Source organism: Quercus robur, chromosome 8, assembly GCF_932294415.1.
Source record: "Quercus robur chromosome 8, dhQueRobu3.1, whole genome shotgun sequence".
Classification (NCBI taxonomy): Eukaryota; Viridiplantae; Streptophyta; class Magnoliopsida; order Fagales; family Fagaceae; genus Quercus; species Quercus robur.
This window is the reverse complement of record NC_065541.1, coordinates 4165529-4181182: the sequence shown is the minus strand read 5'-3', so window position 1 is coordinate 4181182 and position 15654 is coordinate 4165529. Positions and strand designations below refer to the sequence as shown.

General features: G+C 34.3%; 1 long non-coding RNA gene across 2 annotated transcripts; it reads left to right on the top strand.

Moving 5' to 3' along the window:
• The first annotated feature begins 4245 nt into the window (after positions 1-4245).
• On the top strand, positions 4246-15386 carry LOC126694251 (uncharacterized). 2 transcript variants are annotated; one of them, XR_007645698.1, is made up of 5 exons: positions 4246-4611; positions 6805-7027; positions 7559-7673; positions 14144-14261; positions 14362-15386. It is a non-coding gene; the product is annotated as an uncharacterized LOC126694251 (long non-coding RNA). The 2 variants fall into 2 exon arrangements; XR_007645697.1 differs by having other exon boundaries at positions 4247-4611; positions 7565-7673.
• The last annotated feature ends 268 nt before the right edge of the window (positions 15387-15654 follow it).

The window sequence follows — 15654 nt, the reverse complement described above, 5'->3', positions numbered from 1 at the left end:
ACACCAAGATTTACATGGTTCAGCAATAGCCCACATCCGCGGCGACGACGAACAAATTTCACTATATCAAATTGCAACCCACAAATATGAAATAACCAAACCAAGAAAGAGCCTCTTTTTCTCACCCCTCAGAATTCTCCTCAATTTGCCGCAACAACATTATGCTTATATAGGAAACTTGAGTCAGCTAGTAGATCCAAAACCAAGAAGGATTAGACTTTTTTTCTACACACAAAAGGAGAATCACTCCTATTCCAAATAGAACTCAAAACCAAGTAGTAGACAAAACTTCTAATAGAGCTTGATAACTTCAAACAACAGTAACCCAAATGGAATAAAATTCCTTTTTTATCCAAATCCAACAAGGAATCAAACTCCTAATTCGAGTCATATTCTACAAACACTTGCAATGATAAATTTCTTCATAACCCATTGAAAAAAGGAAAAATAATAATAAGAAAAATTCATACTTAACATTTTTAAATACAGTTTAATTAAAAATTTAAAACAATAAATTTTAATTTTGAAATGGAGGATAATCTTTGAAATTTGTCATTAAACAAAGGGCAAGTTAGCACACGACATTTGCCACTTATAGTTGCGGTAAAGAAATTGTATAATAGATTATGGTAATATGATTTTTTTCCAGGTAATATAGAAGGACAATAAAAATGTCGTTTCACTGTTAAATCATCATTCCATGATGTGAGTTAGAGCTTGAAGGAGGATGAAAAATAGATCAAGAGGGGGGGAAATCTACATAAATAAAGGGAGAAGCGGAGATAGGAAGTGAGATGAAGAAACAACCACAAAAAGTAAGCTCGCTCCATGCTTCAAGGATACCTTCTGGAGTTTTGGAAGATTCTTTCATTTATAATTTTTTATTATTATATACAAATGGGCATATCTGAGAACTCAAAACTAACCAAAGGCAACTTGGATAAATAAAAAAATAAAATAAAAAGCCTTCAGACATTTTTTTCTTAAATATGTATTTTTTAATTTGGATCAACTAATCATTATCATAAACATTACTCAATAAGACTTATTTAATAAAATAAATAACTTATTTCTCATAATCATCATCATCATTAAATAAATTATATTAATTATAATAATATTAATAATATGGGATAATTACAGATTACCCACATGTGGTTTAGCCCGAATTTAACTTACCCACCCATGCTATCATTTTTGACACTTTATACCTACCTAAGGTTACTTCCGTTTAGTCTCTGTTACCCACCTCTCTTTAAAACAAAGGGGTAAATAAGTCTTTTACACCCATTTTATGTCTCTATCCTCCCAAAACAAGAAAAAAAAACAAAAAACTAAAGAAAAACAAGATTAAAATATGGTATTACTTTCTCACAATTCACAAACATGAAGAACATACACCCAGAAAACTAATACAAATCAAATCAAGCAATACCATCAAAGTACCAACCACAGATCCATCAAAATACAATCCCTAAACCCAAGTCAAAATACAAACATCAACACACCCACACACATCTAAACCCACGGATCCATCAATAACCATGCCTCAAATCCCATTTTTCAAACCCCAACAACCAAACGAAACCCAATCCCTAAATCAAATAAACGAAGAAGAAGAAAAATATAGCACAACATTTGATACTACATTTTGTACCAAATTGGCTTCAAAATTAAGCCCACAGAAAAGAGTCACAAATTGCTAGCAACACATTGAAAATTAACATGCAGAGAGAGAAAAATCACAGCTTCAACTTCTCTGTTGGAAGAAAAAAAAAACTTAGAGAACTTTAATGGAACTTAAGAACAAAGGAATTCAAACCCAGGCATATATTTGAAACCCCAATTTCAAATCCAGACATATATTTCAGGGACTTCTCAAACCCAGAAAAATTAAACTCAAATCAACCACTCCACAGATCTCATCCTCTCTCTGTCTTCCCCCTTTCTCTCTTTTGTCCATCCATCCAATATTTCATTGAAATCTCCGTAAACAGTGGAAAAATCCAACCATCAAATTCCAATTTACCCTCAATACATATATTATTAGAGTGTGTTAGCATTGGGAGGTAGAGGAACCCGTGGGCAAAGAAGACGCCACGGTGGAGGAAGCCGTGGGCACTGCAGAAGGTGAGAAGCTCGATGCGATTGATGAGAGAAGGGTCAAGCCTTTGACAGCCAAACTTATCGATGAGCTTGTCATTGTCGATCTTGCCTCCGTCTTTGTCCAACACTATGCTTCTATCTCTGCCGCTTTTCTATCCATCTCCTAAGACCCACGGCAAGTTGCTACCCACGGCCCCATGAACCCAAGTCCACCCACAGCACCATGACCCAACGCTGATTTGAAGCCCTCCCAATAGAGAGAAACACAAACGAATTAAGACCGAAAGTGTTCCCAAACATGAACAGGTTGGTAACGCTCAAAACCCAAAATCTGTAGCTCTCCTTCTTCCTTGGTTTCCTTGCACGATGAAAACCTAGATGATTCTCGGACTAATAAATCAAATGGGTGCCATTGTAGCATTTAAGATCTCAGGTGGGTGAGCAAGCGTGAGAGAGTGCGTGGGAGAGGAGCGTTTGATCTGATTTCTTTGATTTTTTGATGAAACTTGTTAGAGTAATAGAAAAATTAGAGGTGGGTTACGAAGCATAAAAGAAATGAACCACGGGTGGATAAAGTGTCAAAAATGAAACCACGGGTGGATAAGTTAACTTCGGGCTAAACCACAGGTGGGTAATCCGTAATTATCTCTAATAATATTGTCCACATTTATTTTTCCACTTCGGTCCTAATCGGCATTTTGTCCTATTCGGTCAAATTTGGTTCTGTTCGGTCTATGTTGGTCCTATTGGGTCCATTTGGTCCATGTTGGTCCTATTCTATCCACTTCAATCCTATTCAATCCACATTGGTCATATTCAGTCTCTTCAGTCCACTTTGATTCTATTCGGGGAGGCATGATCATGGGTTGTCCTCCCATGAGCCATTGAAGATGAGGTACATTACAATGTGCTGCCCAAGCAAATTACTGACCAATGAGGATACCTGGTGCAGCACCATTTTAGGAATGGTCCGATACCACCCTAGGGCAGTGCTTATAATAATAATTATTATTAATTATTAATTATATCATACTTTAATAATCCATTAACGATGATTATGACGTTTTTTTAGTAATGATTATTATTTTTGTTTTTGTTTATAATTATTTTGTCAACGTTCCAAAATCATAGTGACCTAATTGTAATATTAATATATATCCTTAAAAAGACTACCATTAAATTGACTCTGCTCGTATATATAGAGGTCATGTGTTGAAACCTGTGTTGAATGGGGTATTTAAGATTTGATATTAACTTCTCAATCAATACAAATTGTATTTTTTTATTTTTTATTTTTATGAAAGTTTCTTCTAAAAGATTTTTCAATGTCACTTATTTTAAAGTTCTATAATTATTGTTACTATAGATTGCAAAAGTATAAATGTTCTTTCTTTTCTTTTCTTTTTTATATAGTTACATAATGAAAAAGGAGAGAGAAGATTTGAATTTTAGTTTTCCTTATAAAGGAGAGTAGATAATATTATTTGAGTTACAAGACTCTTGGTTGTACAAATGTTATTTCTAGTTTATCAAACTCATGATTCTTGTTCTTCTCAAGTCTTTTTCAAACGGGTTTAACTTTGAATACTAAAATTTACCTTTTGATCGCGAATTAAAAAAAAAAATTGTAAATTAGTTAGTTGTTGAAATTAAAAAAATATACTAAAACATAGTATCCATCACCTAAAGAAAAAAGGGTTGACATACATTAAATGAAAGTTCACGTGAGTAAAAAAAAAAAAATTGAAACAAAGCCCACACCTCAAAGTGGTCTGCCACTACCTAGTACCTATGAAAAGAGAAATATAGGAGCAAAGCAAAAATACATAATTATCCTGTTTTAGTGTAATTACCTTTTTTTTTTTTTTCAAGATTAACATTATATTTCGTTATAGTATATGCCTCAATACTTTTTTTTAATTTTTTAAAAAGACCATATGCCTCGATACTTATCACAAAGGCAAATTCACTTTTTAATGGGATCGATTATAATTAACAAGGAGCATACATTAACTCTTGAATTAAAAAAAAAAAAAACTCTAGAACATTACTTTGTGGAATTAAATAAAACTTACATGTACTAAATACAAGAACAGAATCTTCTCCCAAAAAAATGGGCATTTAAAATGTACAAAGTACAAAGGCTGGCACATACGGCCACTTTTAGTGATCTAGCACCATCTAGGTTCAATCCAACAACAGTCCAATTTTTCTGTGGAGCTATAAAAATCCACAACATCCTCACTCTGAAAGGATTGATACTTACTTGTCTCCAGTGAATAGAAGACAATGCTTTGCCCACAAAATCTAGGAAAGTAAATCTTGTTTTCCATTCCTGGTGTCCGCCCTTGAAATTGTAAATACTCTCATTCCCTGTTTGGTTCGCGAGAAAACAGAGAGAAAAACATTAACCCAGAAGGTAAAATCTCTCAATTTGCGGTCTTGTTCGTATCTCTGTGCCCATAGCCAATCCTGAGGCCAACGAAAGATACAATTTTACCCGAGGTAAATCTCTCTCTCTCTCTCTCTAAGTTTCTATTTCTATTTTTTAATGATTTCTTCTCTCTTTATGTGTTTTGTTTTAGTGAGAATCTTCATTGACTTTGAGACTAGTGAATACACACAAATTCGAAGTTTCACATTCTGAGTGTCACAAATTTTGCAACATTAACTTCGTATCTTTAGATCTCTTATCGTTTGAGACCTCTAAAACTTGAGCCCAGTTTTGAGTTCCATTCATTGGGTTTGGTTCCATGTATATTTTTCAAACGCAGCATTATCAATACGTTTTGAATTTAAAAGTTTTGTTCTTTGTGCTTGAAGATTATCATCTTTATTCATTGTTTATGTTTTGTTGGTAAGTAATGTATCGGGGTGTTTTGTAATAAAAAAGTAAAGCTGTATGTATGACTCTCTCTGAATTTGTTGTTTAATTTTTTTTGAAATGGGTTATTGATGTTGAGCTTATTTATCGGGTTAATTGTGTGATTGGTTTTTATTTTTGGGTCTGAGAGATTGTTTTTTATTCAATAATTATCTCAAAAAACTGCAAGGGGTTTCTCATATTATAGCATTGAAATAAAAAGACAACCTTTTCCATTGATATGTTCTGAGTGATCTTTTGGAAACACAGAGATTTGAGTGTTACCTTAGGTACATTGGCACTTCGCAGTTCAAACATAGGAGAATTCATACAAACTTGGATGAAAAAAATTGGACTAATTTAGCTAGGATGTGGTTTTGTTTAATTGAGTAATGATGTTTTCCATTTCTTCTCTCTTTTTAATTGGTAAATTTATGACGCACCATTGGGTTAGAACTCATTGTCAGTGTTTTTCTTCTTTCGAGTAGGAAAGATGACCCTTGGCTAGGTGCTTTTAACTTTAGGGACTTGAGAACTTCCATCAACAACTCTTTTGCTACAAGAGCAGTGAAACAGTGTAGTTCCAAGATGATTAGTTCTCAACAAGAAAAGATGTATTCTTCTTAATTTGAGTTTTTATTGTAACATTATCTTTGAAATACACCTTTACGGTTTAATCCAAAACTTGATGGGATTAGTACTGTATCAGGGCACAAGACAAAAAATAAAAAATAAAAAAATTGTAAAAACTAAGTCAGCTTGGCTTCATGGAGCAAAATGTTTGCCTACATTGGGGATAACGGCTTGTGGTATGCCCTCCTGCATTAAAAAAGATGCTCGTGTTTTCCACGAAGAAGGGGGCCCCCCAGCGAGATAGCAGGTGAGCGTGAGCTATTTCCAAAAAAAGGAAGAGGGGTGATCCTTTTTCTTCAATGAAAAAAGAACAAACAATTCTTTTCTAAGTATTAGAGTGCGGCAGAGGACTACGAAGAAGGAAGGAGCTTACTAAGACGTGAGCCGGGGAATAAGAATAAGTCTTTTTTTTTTTTTTTTTTTTTTTTTTTTTTTTTTTTTCATATCACAAGCAATGTTAGGAAATGTAAATTTTTTTTCTGTTTGTTGTAGTTGGAATATAAGTCTACTATATTGGATCATCTGATTCCAGATGCAAATCTACAAGATACCTAATTTTAAGATTTATCATAATGTATTTTATGTTTCTTTTCCCATCGTTAACGTGAATTCTGCTCTAGCATACTGCTATTTTAACAGGTTTTGTTCCACAGTTAAGTACAATGATATAGTTTGTGTTCTTTACTTGCTAAAGGTGCAAAATAGAAGGTTTTATTTTTATTTTTTCTAAAACCTTGGATGATATAACAAATGACTAGGAAATTTCAGTTAGATTTTTCTTAGATATAGCAGGTACAGCCCCTTGATTAGTTCCATCCAAGTTCTCATTCAGACCATATAAAGTTGAATCACAACAAAACTACAAAAGGTGCCGGTTTACTTGATTATCACTTTTTAAGAAATTCATTCTTTTAGGGCCCCCCACCCCCCCCCCCCCCCCCCCCACCCCAAAAAAATTATTTGTTATAATGATGAAGATGAAGATTAGAGTGTGAGAGATACTGAGAGACAGAATACCTTTTGGTGTCATTATTCGATCGGGTCTTTACTCTTTCAATTTTTTTTTGAAGAAAGAACTTCCTTCATGTTGTACTATATGTACAAGTTCGTTCTTTGGAGTTCTATTTTGTTGGGTATTTTGAAGAAAGCTTTTAGGTCTTGATTTTAATAATGCTACATAACTGTTATGTATGCATATGCAGTGGAAGTAGAGGGTCAATGCATGACGAATGAAATGCATATTGGATCTGATCTAGTGAAAGTTTTCAAGTCATTCGGCACTTTAGTGGAAAAACGAGGTCACTTAAGATTGCTGAAGCCGGACCGCTAGGGCTTGGTGTGCAATTTTTTACTATTAATAAAAGAAGATGTATCTTGCATTCTAGCCGAATGCAGTATGCTTCTGATACATGTCATTCTGCTTTGGTAAGTTTTCTTTCATATCTCCAATTACTTGTCATCTATGCCTTTTGTGTCTCATATTGTGGTCGATTTTCTCGTCTAGAATTAATTATGTGTTCAACGTAAAATCTACAAATTTTACATTTGTTAGAATGTGAAAATAGCTACCTTTATCTCATGATTTGGCATTTTCTAACATGCATAAGTGATACTTTGACTTTTTGCATGATGGTAATGCCCCTTACAGACCTTTGAGGTGAGCCAAAGTTTCAGAGCTTTCTAGGGATTATTACTTCAATTTGAGTCTCACTTAAGTTTTTCTCATCTAAAATAAAAAAATAATTAAAAAATCTTGAAAAGACAAGTCTAGATTAAATTGGGCTCAAGCTTCTAGAAAAAAGGACTCAACCAACTTGAAACTCAGCCTTTACAAGGTCAATATCCCTATAAGATAAAAATATTAAAAAATAACATATCATCCTCTCATTCCCAGTTTGGTTAATAAGAAAAACAAACCCTAAAATTCGTTTCTTACATTTTTCTCATCTTTTCAAGTATTAGGGAGGGTTTGTTTTTATTTTGAGGTGAGTTCCAACCAATTCCTGGTTCTTAGGGCTCTCTGTGCACAGTGCCACGGCTCAGGCCAACAAAAGCGATGCTTTTAAAGAAGGTAAACTTCTCTCTCTATTTCTCTGTTCTGTAAAATGCTTTATGGGTTTATTTATTATATTAATTCCATGAAGTTTTTTAAAAAATATTTTCTTCTCTCTCTATCATTGTGTGTACTAGGTTCCTGGGTATTTGGGGTGGCTCACTTAAGGGTCAAGGTAGAAAGTAATAACTATTTCAGTGATAATGCTGTGAACGTAACAATTTAATTATGAATGTAATGTGTCATGCCAGTTGTCATGTACACATCTATGAATCTTGCCAAAAAAAATTATTAAGACATTAGAGAGAGCTTGTCAAAATTACTGTAATTACAATTTAATTATAGAAGTATTTCAACCAAGTATCCTGGGAAAAAATAGTTTACCTTCCCAAGAGAGAAGAAGGACTGGAACAAATCAGCTATTCCATAACATATCTGGAATCTTTACACAACAGTTGGCTCTCTTTGGGTAGCCTGGGTCCATTCCAAGCAGCTGAAAGGCAGGTGTCTATGGACTGTTAAAGTCCCACAGGTATGCACCTAAAATTAAGGGATCTGGCTATGAGCTTCATTAAATTTGAAGTATGGGATGGGAAGACCATATTCTTATGGCATGACAATTGGCATCCTATTGTATATAGAGTGATTTATGATGCAGCCAGCAAGCCTGAAGCAAAAGTAGTCTGTTTTGACGGACAATGTTTGGATGTGGAAGCCTGCCAAAGCTAGCTACATCTTGTGAATCTCAAATATAAAGACGCAGCAAAGTGGACAATAACAAGCTCTGGCTGCTACTCTTGTGCTGCCACCTATAATGAAATTAGAGTAAAAGAGTTGGAGGTGGATTGGTGGAAGTTTCTTTGGTGGAAGTTAGCTATTCCTAGACGTACTTTCATGGGATGGTTGGCAATTAAAAACAAATTAACAATTAGAGACAGGCTAGCTAAATTGGGATATACTTTGTATGTATTCTGTAGGGGCTGCATTGAGAGCAAAGACCATCTATTCTTTGTCTGCCCTTTTGCTAGAGGAATCTGGATTGCCTGTTGAACTAGTGGAAGCTTTGATACCAGATTGTTGAACAAAACAGAGGACAACACATGCTAAAGATATTAAAAGAAAATTTTTATTTCCAAATATTGACAAGTTGACAATACACTTTGCAAGACACAAGTCACACTTAGACACACACGGAGACTTTATTTTTGCCTTTGCACTTCTCCGCCACTTAACCTTTTACAAGACACACATCAAATTACATAAATATCCTTGCACACAACTCACTTCTTTAGACACCTACTGACACTAGAAGACTTTTCCTTCAAACTTTTCTTCACACCACTCCACTCACTCTTGGTGCTTATGACACACACTGAAGTGGAACCCCTTGGTTCCTATTTATAGTTGCTGTAAGTCAGTTAAGCAACCAACATGGAATCTTATAGGCCATTATTTTATTGACAGTAAATTCACTAAGCTTCTCTGTTACAAATGGGCAATGTTAAATTTTTGTTGTTCGAAACTTGTAATATGCCTGATATGTGCCTTGGTTTTAACTGTTCTGCTGTCTCTATGCTAGTCATGTAATTAGCTCCCTGGTCCATCGCTATGTATAGCTAGAATTATTTGTATAGTTTTGTTTTGGTGTGTAACACATTGGTACCTTTTGTGTTGTTGGGACCATTTCCCTGTGTCTTTTTTTTTTTTTTTGGTCCAAGCTTCTGTTGTTTGTGTTGTTTGGTTTTTCTCAATGAATGTATACCGATTCACCAAAAAATAAAACGAAGTTGAATCGCACTTGTTAATCCTAAGGAGAAGGAGAAGGACAATGAAACTAGTCAAAAATACATGATTACTTTATTGATCTGTTCTTGTTATGTCCATCCCTCACTTCTACTTATCAAAAAAAAATGTCCATCCCTCGCTTCCCAATTTGTGATACGATAAGTCTAGTGACAATATTTTTCACAACTCTTTTTTATTTTTTTTTTCCTTTTTTTTTTTGTATAATTGCTAACATGGCTTCTTGTGAGTTGTACCTAGTGCATAACAAAAGAAGTATTAGTGGTAGACCTAGGTGAAAGTGATGTTGCTCCAATCACAAAGCAGTTGTGAAAAACATTGTGTCCCTAGCATCATTCATTTGCGATATTTTTATATTTTATGAGATTCTATTAATATTGAGAAATTGTGATATTTTCCCGTGGCTCACTAACGAAAATCCATCGTTTTCTGTAATTATCCATTAATTGATTTTTTTTTTTTTTTGGTTGAGATTAGATCAAGAGCTTGATATTGAACCCCAGTTTGAGCTAGATATTGAGCTCAAGCTCAACTTGACTAATGAATCAAGTCAAGCTCAAGCTTTTAGAATTTTTGACAAGCTCAAGTTCGAAATTGTTTGTAGGCTTTGATTGAGCTGGAGCGGGGTTTGAACATGTTACTGTTATTGTCAAGCTGAGCTTGAAAATTCACTACTTGGCTTATTTGATTACAGCCCTTGGACTAGTTAAAGTTCTACATATATTCCTATCTTTTGTCCCGGTGTTTTCTTAGCGAACGAATGCAGTATGATGAGGACATTTTAAATTTGAGGTTTTGTTCTTTGTGCTAGAATATTTTCATATAGTTTTTGTTATTGTTTATGTTTTTCTTGTTTGTTTGGTAATGTGTCAGGATGTTTTCTAAAGCTGTAGGAGTCTAAATTTGTTGTTTATTTTTAAAAAATGGGTTATTGATGGTGAGCTTATGTATTGGGTTAGTTGTGTGATTGGTTTTATTTTTGGATCTTATAATTATGTGAATTCAGTATCTAGTCTTTCATATTACACGTGATGCTATCAAAAGATGATTAAATAAGCCAAAAGATGTAAAAGAAGAAAAATCCATTGTCATGGTCTTTTTGATAATTTTTAAATCAGATTATTATAAGAAATTCTGCAATTTCAACCCAAGTTCTTTACTAACTATTTAAGAAAATTAGTAACAAATGGGCTCGGCTCCCATGCTAAGAACAAATAAAACAGAACAAACTCATTTTAGGTAGTTCCAATAGAAGGCATCAGAAACGTATGAAATTCTGCCCAACTACTTTACATTTTATGGAAAATTATTAGGTACCTACCTTAAGAGTAAAATAATGTGGTATTTACTCCTCTCATATAAATGGTAGATCCCACCTTGAACTTAATTAGTGGGATCCATTATTATGTGAGAGGAGGCATTATCATGCTGTTCTACTCTTGAAGTACTCAATATTAACTCACATTTTACATCTCTAGAAAAGACTGCTTTGCATTTCACATGTATAGTAAGGAAAAAAAGATAATTTTCATGTAAGAACAAGATGCAATAACAAGTTGATTTATAAAATCGTCCATTAACAAGTTTTGAGAAATTAGTAAGGAAGATATGATCTATCAGTCAGTGGGAGTGTAAGATGTCAAAGTATTTTAGGAGAGACTCTCATCAGTAAATAAATGTTTAATACTAATTGAACCAGTGTTGAAATTGTTGTTTAGCAGTGGACTAACATTTTTATCATTATGAACGATGCGTATGGGAAAAAAAAAATCTAGTTTGTTTAGATGTCTATTGAAACACCAAAATACCTCTTTTGAAGTTTCTATTTAAATAATTGAATTACTATCTACAAGCCTAATATTCAAGGTCAGATACTCCAATGAAGACTTTAGCATTTGAAAATGGCATTTGAAACTGGAGAAGAGTTGGTGATGCTAGAAAAAAGAAACCCCTTGATTATATGTAAGTTTTATTTTAGCTGAGTGAATGTAAGATTTATGCAAATGCGATCTGAAATTTGTTGCAGAAGTTTTGGATTTAGGGAAATCAGATGTTGCAGAAGTTTTGGATTTAGGGAAATCAGATTTTTTTTTTGGGAATTCATATCAGGTTCTATGATATTAAATAGGCATAGAATTGGGTATGATGAGGGAAAAGTGGTAGGGATTGGTATGGAGTGGTGTTTATGAATTTCTTGGGGTTGGAAGATGAAGAACCAGATTATGTAGATCGGAATTTTAGATCTTTTTGAAATGGAAAGGGGAAAGAATTATGTTATTTTTGCAGCTACTCATACTCTTTACCATATTTTTTCAAGGCCTAGAGGAGAGTCCTGTTCTTCATCAGATCGATAAGAAATTCCAAACTTAAGAGGATAGAGACTTAGTATATAATTAACCTTTTCAATATAGTCATAGGAGTATAAGAACTAATCTTTGAGAGCTAAATATCCAAGCTTTAGAGCTAATGTGGGCTTTAGTCTTCAATATATGTTGATTTGCATTTACATATCTGTTGGACTTAAATGAGGCACCTAAGGAATGCAATGAAGGTGTACATCTTTCAGTATAGTAGGACAATATAACCTTGGTGTCTAGAAATTGAAGACATTTATGCTTTGCCTTTTGAAATAGTTTATGTACAGAACAACCCCACCCCCCCCCCCCCCCCCCCCCCGCCCCCAAAAAAAAAAAAAAAACAAAGGACAATCTTTGCCAGCCATGTGCAAAATGTATATGCAAAAGGCCATAACTTTATGTACTCCTCAAACTTATGCTTTATATCTAATTTTTATTTTTCAGCTTGCATTACTTTTCTCAATTAAAGGGTTTGGGGGTTTATCTAATTAAAAATTTGTTGGATTATCTCTAACTTTGAAGATTATGCATGCTGTAACTATTTAGTCAAAACCTCTCTAACCTTTGAGATTATAATAAGATTTGCTTCAATCCGGGACTTTGTTTTATGGGTCACTCTTGCTGAGTGATAAATGCTCACACCATTGACAAAGACAAGCCAAACATCAATGTTATGAATCAATTTTAGAGACAGTGGCGGTAACACACTACTTATCTACTTTCTAAAATATGCAAATTGATGATTGTGGTCATGTTAGATATGCTTATAATGTAAGATTTTGAAGCAAACATCATATTCAAATGGAGTCATTATCTAATAGATAATTGCACTATTGTTTTTTTCTTAATGAATCCGTGCATCGCAAGGGTTAGCTACTAGTTACTAGTTACTCATTACAATCGAATAAAGCATTGTGGTTCATTAATTTCGCACAACATATTATATGTTGGTTCTTCAAATTACCAAAATCAAATTTAAACTATTTAGTAACAATCAACTACTAATATCATCATGCTGCATATAAAAAGAATGAAATGAAAGTAATAGAAATAAGGACCAACCTGACCTTCTTGCTGAGAATGGCTTTGAGCTTGCGAGCAAGGTCCTAGGATCGAATCTTGCGCTCAAGGTTCTTGCGAGCCAAGATGCGCTTCTCGGAGTTCTTGATGTGGTGCCTCTGCTCCTTCCTTATCAGCCATTCGATCTCGCTAGATTGCATCTTCCTTTGCATCCACGTCAGCGCCTGCTCCAAGTTACCGTCCCGAACCTTCACTCAGATCCCCCTCCATTGTTGAGTCTGATAATTGTTTCGTCCCCAACTCATTGAGTCGATGCTCCCACTATGACTCGGCCCTCTCAATAGCCTCCATGCTTGCCTCGCCATTGAGTTCATTTTCGAACAAATTAGGGCCTTCAATTCTCTTTGTTTAAATGGAAGAAGTCGATATGAGTTTCCGAATTGCTTTTCAAAACATGGGTCAGGATAAGAGACATTTGACCCATAAACCTAAACCGGTCTCAAGCTGTATAATTAGATCACTATATAATTTCGTTAAAAAAATTGCTATTTTTTTTTTTTTAAGTTAAAGAAAAATTTGCTATTAAGTATGTAATTAAATTTTCCTTTAAAAAAAAAAGAAAAAAGAAAGTATGTAATTAACTGATGAAAAAAATGATTCTTAAAAAAATAAGCTAATTAAATTTTTTATTATTATTAATTTTATAGATTTTTTTAATGTGAGAAAAATATTTTTAATGGTAATTTTTTAACGAAGTTTGATTAAAAACTTGAGTTGAATAAATTTAAAATATAGAGAACTTAATTAAACAAAAGTAAAATTAGATAACTAAATTGAATTTCAGTCAAAATTAGAGTGTGTAATTTGCAGTTTAACAAAAAATAAAAATAAAAATCTTATAAAGTACTACTACTTATGATTTGTTTTGAAAATATTATGAATGTGTGGGTTTCAGTTAGCTCAACTTTTAATACGTTTATAGTCCAATGGGTGACCCACTAATTAAATCAATTAAGGCTATGAAGGAGCCGAGCAAATCCGAGTATTAAAAGTTTAGTCTTGTTTATGTAGTTTTATTTATTTCAAACACAAGCTTATCGCCAAACAATATTATATGCTCAAGCTTGATTCATTTTCTTATCAAACAAGTTCAAGCTTGTTCACGAGCTACTGAATACAAAATGCCTGGATTGACCTTATGAATTATAAGGTCAACATTTTTGAATGAACTAAATGTTATCTTGATGTTTAATTTATGCCAATTGCTTATGACTTGTTTTGATTGCAAAATTGTGTTATTTTATATAGATGGACAGTAAAAAAACATTCCTAAGTATGCACCAGCACAATTTTACATTGATAATGTTCTACCCCAAATCAAGGAGAAGAAGATAATGGCACTTAAACCTTTTGTCAATCGGCTTGGGTAAGTCATGAGTGTTTTTTGTCTATGTTTTACTGCAGTCGCAGTTCTGGATTTATCCAAAAAAATGTAATGATTGTCGCATGCAATGATCTGGGTTCAGGTATGACAATGTTCCTCAAGAAATCAGCAGGCTAAGGTGCAGGGTGAATTATCATGCTCTGAAATTTCTTCCTGAGATTGAGCAGATGGCTGATTCACTGGCATCAAGGATGAGAAACCGTAGAGGCAGCTCAAATCCTTTCATGTATGTGAAATTGGTTGTGAAGGTTTCTGAACAATATTCTGGGTCTTGCTAGTAGCCAACCGTACTAACTAGGAATAACTAGACGTTATAAGGTGACCTGGAATGATGACACTTTGATTGGCTTCTGGGAGAGATGTTAATAGAAACAATTTACCAAACAATTCTGTGATCGGGGTGTGCAAGTTGTCGTCTGATCTTTTTCCGGGGAAGGACTTATCGGCCACATCACTTTCCGTGACGGTCGGGTTAATGAATGTGATAGGGTGTTGGTTTGGAGCTATGCCAAGTTGCCATGGTGATGGTGGGTTAGCTGGGCAGTACAAGTTTGGTGGTAGGAGTGGTGGGTGTGTGGTACTTCTTGGCACAGCTAAATTGATGTTGGGTTTGGTATTAGGGACTTCTTTGGGGAAGATTTTGGACCAATTTCCTGTTGGGATACTTGGAGTTTTGCTCTTGTTTGCGGGGATTGAGCTAGCTATGGCTTCAAGGGACATGAATTCCAAGGAGGAATCTTTTGTGATGCTTATTTGCACAGCGGTTTCACTTGTGGGTTCAAGTGCAGCGCAGGGTTTTGTGTCTGGGATGATTGTGCATGTGCTTCTTAGGCTAAGAAATTTGAGTAAGATCAACCCTGTTGTTCCATAGTATATTGTGTGCCCACTTCTCATCTTGTGGTGATTTGATAATTTCTAATGTATCATTTGAAATCGTGTAGATTTTAAGTTTAGTTCAACAGATGTCTTTTACTAATGAAAAGGCACAGACAATCCAAAGCAGCTTGTTAATTCAGCTCTTGAGCTTTCTTGCATTTTTCCTCCAGATTCGTCATCTCGAGATTGTACTAGTCCAAGTTCTACAAAAAGCAACTTGTTCAGAAATAAGGACTTGAATCTTAGAGGAGGTTTGACAGGGGATTATTAGTTGGTGATTGTGGTGCTTTGATTTCTTTACAAGTTCTTGTAGCTTTATTGGTGAATATGGTATAGAGGGTAGACCGGCAGAATCATACATAGTGGAATGCGCCTGTACAGGCTAGGAAGGGTTAAAGCCATAACAGTGTTGCTACTCTACAGCTCAGTAAACTCAAAGAGTACAGGAAAAAAACAATAAAATGCCAATCGTAGGATTCTTATCCAAGGCACATCTGTT